We start from the raw sequence: 4,497 nt of genomic DNA, 5'->3' as shown, positions 1-4,497 counted from the left end.
TCCTTTTCATTTATTATAGCTCTTATAATATAAATCCTTTACATCTAATTAGATAAACAGCTTGGTTTGTTTCATCCTGAATGGTATTCTATTAAGCTGTTCTAACTATAACTAATACATTTTCAATGTTAAATAAATAGCCTACTATACCGTTAAAATATCGTTTTTATTATAATTACAAAGCTTGTGAATGTAAAGAGAGAAAAAAAAAGAAAAAAACAGTTTAACCCCTAACTAGCTAGGAAGCACGGCTACAGTTGTTGGAAGAAAATGTTCATGTTTTGGAAGGTTTGAACAAGTCCACTAGTCATCACTTCGCATTCATAAGTAAGAATCTAGAAGTGCAAGTATCATTAACAAAAAACAAGATATTAAGCAGCATTAAATTAAACGTTCTGCATATCAAGGTATTAAATGGCATTGTAGAAGGAATGCAGTATATAAAAATAATCAGTGACATAAAACAAATATGACTGTACATACATTAAGAACTACATAACCACAGTTCATAGGTGATGATCTTTGCACCCTTTGGTGTAGCATAGCTAAGCTATCCTAGTTAATTGTTCCCAATTCCTTTAGAGTGGCCGTTACAGTACATACAATAGATCAACAAGAGTAAAAACTATAGAATCATTTTACAGTACTTTGATATTTCCCCAGAGTATCACTCAGGAAAGGTCACACAAGCAAGTTAAAGCAGAAATAAGCAGCTTTCTGCTGACATAAGCAGGACTCATGCAATTGCTTATTTTTATTTTTATTTTATTATATTCAGGCAGCTAACAATGCTCCCTAAAACAAATCTAGTCTCTGTGGCGCTTCTAGGAGCCGCAGTCTGCCTCCAAAACTATTATTTTATCTGTAAGAAGCTCTGTCATTAGCAGCTCATTGGTGCATGAACCAGCCGACCGGGGCTAAAAGGATTGACAGACAGGTCAACCAATCTGAACAAGAACAAGAGGCGGTCCTGATTGGTCTGTTATTTTGGATGGGCACCCAGTTTAATCGACTAGAACTTCTCACAGATAAAAATAATAGTTTTGGAGGCAGATTGTAGCCCCAGGAAGTGTCACACACACAACATTTCTTTAGGAAACATTGTTAGCCGCCTGATTAAAATAAAATAAAAATATATTTTTTAAAATAAGCAATTGCATGATTCCTGCTTATGTCAGCAGAAAACAGCTTACTTCTGCGTTAATTCAAGTATCTGAGAACATTGCCATCAGTTTCACATTTCCACAAGCTGTCTGTAACAGTGGTCATTCTGGTCAAGTCTATAACTGCTGCTCTCTACAACAGTGCTACTAAAGTCTGGCCATTGGGATGATACCTGGTACTGCAGGTCTGTTTTCATACCAGGAATAGGGATGGGACGATAATCGTTAATATCGTTTATCGTGATTAAAAAACACTCGCAATAATCGTATCACAGAGATTTTAATATACCCTGAAATTGTACTCCGTCATACACTAGGATAAATTAGCTTTTGTTGTTCTGTAAATTCTGTACCACTTAAACTCTCTATACTAAGATAAAACAGACTTGTAAAGAGCACATATGGCACGCTTGTATTTCATTCTGCACAATTTGGCAAAAAAGCAGATCTTCTACACAAATCGATTTGGCAAAAAAGCAGATCTACAAGCTCACAACGTGTTGCAAAACGCAACACGTTGTGAGCTTGTAGATCGGCGAACGTTCGATTCAAGTGGTTAACAACAGTGACATGTTAAGTTTTAAGCACATTTAGTTTTTTATCGCGATAATATCATTAATCGCAATTATTTTTGCCACACTAATCGTGACATGTAATTTTTATATCGTCCCATCCCTAACCAGGAGGTTTCACCTCCCATCCTAGTCACTCTACTTGCCTAACCAGGGACTAGTTGATTGAGCTAGGGCAGAAGTTCTCAACCTTTTCAGGCCGCGACCCCCAAAATAATCATATTTTAACTGGGGGACCCCCCCCCGACGAGCACCAAGAGTTGTCATTTTAGAGGTATTAAAAAGTACTTAAAGGAGTGGTGACACCGGCCGAAATTTAACATTATGGTACAGTAGGTCACGTGGTCTTTGTTGAAACGGTTTGGAAAGGGGGTGGAGCTCAAAGTATGCAGTACAATCAACAGCCTATTCTCTCTGTGTTGCTGCCGACACGCCCATACAGCTACTGTAGCTGTATGGGCGTGTCGGCAGCATCATTTGATTGGATAATTTAACATGGGGGTACATGACATCATTAAAAAAAAATGCTAATTTGATAGCCATAATTAGCTGTTTTGGCCGTGTCACGCCCCCTTTAAGTTGTCACTTCAGAAATGTGCAGATAACCTCTATACACTTAAAACTTTATGTTGGTTTGTTTATTGTTGAGAGAGAAAAAAATGTTGAACATTAAAGTTAATCATCTGGGGACCCCCCAAAATAATCTGGGGACCCCCTTGAGGGTCCTGACACACAGGTTGAGAACCACTTAACCCACAGGTTGAGAACCACTTAACTAGGGTGCAGGTGAAAGTAGAGTTAACCAACTAGTAAATAGACAGCAGCATAAGCATGGGTCCGCCAAGGACCACCGCTCTGCGAAGCACTAGTAGGAGGACAGAGCTTGCAGATTTAAAACACATTCATTCCAACAGCTGGAGTAAGGTCTAGAAACAAAAGGGCCGGTGACAAATAATAATACCCATGCATTTCAAGTAGTTTGTAAACCGCTCCTTGAGAAATGTGCACAGCTACAGTGCTATTGGATGGATGACGGTACAATTAAGGCTCTGTTGTGATGTCACCTCACATTAACGTTTTGAAGTAGAACTTGAAGGAGGACTTTTGTGTTCCTCTTGCCGCTATGAAGCAGATTTCTCTTAACTATATTTGAACAAATCCTGAGTGGCCTGGCTAAAGACATTACTCCGAAATTTCATAAACATTCTTAAATACTTAGTGCTAAAATGTTACAGTTGCAAGTAGTGATCAATTACTGCTACTATAATCAATATGTACATATAAATAACAGGCGTACAGTACGAGGATTAGGTAGCTCGGTCATGTTTGGGGGGCCCTTATAAAATACAGCAGTGGCCTACTCCGACCACAGGAGGGCACTGTTGCATCAGCAATACTGACTCATCATGACAGTGGCCCCATTCAAAGTAATGTAATGATGAGGCACTTTGAACCATAACCGCTCAGCATTTGTTCCTTAATTCACGATATTCCTGGCCCCGCCCCCGGCTTCCTGTTCATATCCTGAAAGAAAATAAAAAACATCATTTGGTTTCCTGTGTCCTTGCATTAAAGTGTCAGTAGAGGCGCAATGGGCTCTTGGCTCTGAATGAACCGGTGTTGCCATGTCTGCTTATAATAAGCAATTGGTGTCGTTGTTTATTGGGCTTACTTTCTAATATTTTTTAAACCAGTGGTTCCCAAATCTTTTCATATCAAGGACCCCAGATTAACAGATTTGTCCACAGTCGCAGACCCCCATCTGAAAATATGTGGTGCCAGGGACCGCCACACAGATTTGTGTTGTTAAAATGTTTCAAAAATATTCAAATTATTTTCGTTTTTTCTTTCCTATACATTTTTTAAATAGCAAATATACAAGCTCACAATGTGTCACAATGTGACACATTGTGAGCTTGCTGATCTGCTATTTTCAAATGTAAATGTAAAGTAGTAAAACTGAACCTAGTTAATTCTATTGGGCTTATTATTCATAGACCTGGCCGCTTGTCTCTGGCAATATCTGGCAACAGACAATTCCCTGTCACTTCCTTGGGATCTCTTGTTCTTCGACTTGGGAGGAAGTGAAAAGATGTTTAAAAATGCTCCAGCGCCCTCTGCAAAAGGAAAATGGCAGCCTCCATAGAATGGCCAGGAATATCGTGAATAAAGTAACATAAAGCACCAATGGTTTCAAACAACACATTTGTTGTAATAAAACTAAGACAAAGCTAACACCTGAGTGTCGTAAGGTCGTACACCAGGGGTCTTCAACGTTTTCAGGCCAAGGACCCCTTAACTGAGAGGGAGATAAAGCAGGGAGGGACCCCCAGTACATACTGTACTATATAAAATTGTGTTGCAGATTTTCATCGATTTCATGAAAGCACTGTCATCAGTCTATGTTGGATTTGTGTTATTGTGTTTTTTCAGACATTTAACCAAATCGTCGATATTCAGTAAATTTTACCTTTTCACCCTCTACACCAAACCTATTTGCCTAAAGTTCTCCTCAGAATAGGGATGCGAGGGTTCAAGTTGTTCATTGAAAATAATGATCCTAAGATTTGGTGGCACCCCTGAAGTGACTCTGAGGACCCCCTCGGGGTCCCGGACCCCTTGCTGAAGACCCCCGTCGTAGCACAGCACCCAAGCTTAACTCGGGTAGCAGCACACTGCCATGGCAGGCCGCCATTTTGACAAAACATCCAATGCCAAAATGCCACACGGGAGCGCCCCCAGCACGTTACGTCTCCTCTTCA

The sequence above is a fragment of the Nannobrachium achirus genome (genome assembly GCF_963921795.1).
Source record: "Nannobrachium achirus genome assembly, chromosome: 23".
In the NCBI taxonomy this organism is placed as follows: domain Eukaryota; kingdom Metazoa; phylum Chordata; class Actinopteri; order Myctophiformes; family Myctophidae; genus Nannobrachium; species Nannobrachium achirus.
This window is presented reverse-complemented; position numbering follows the sequence as displayed.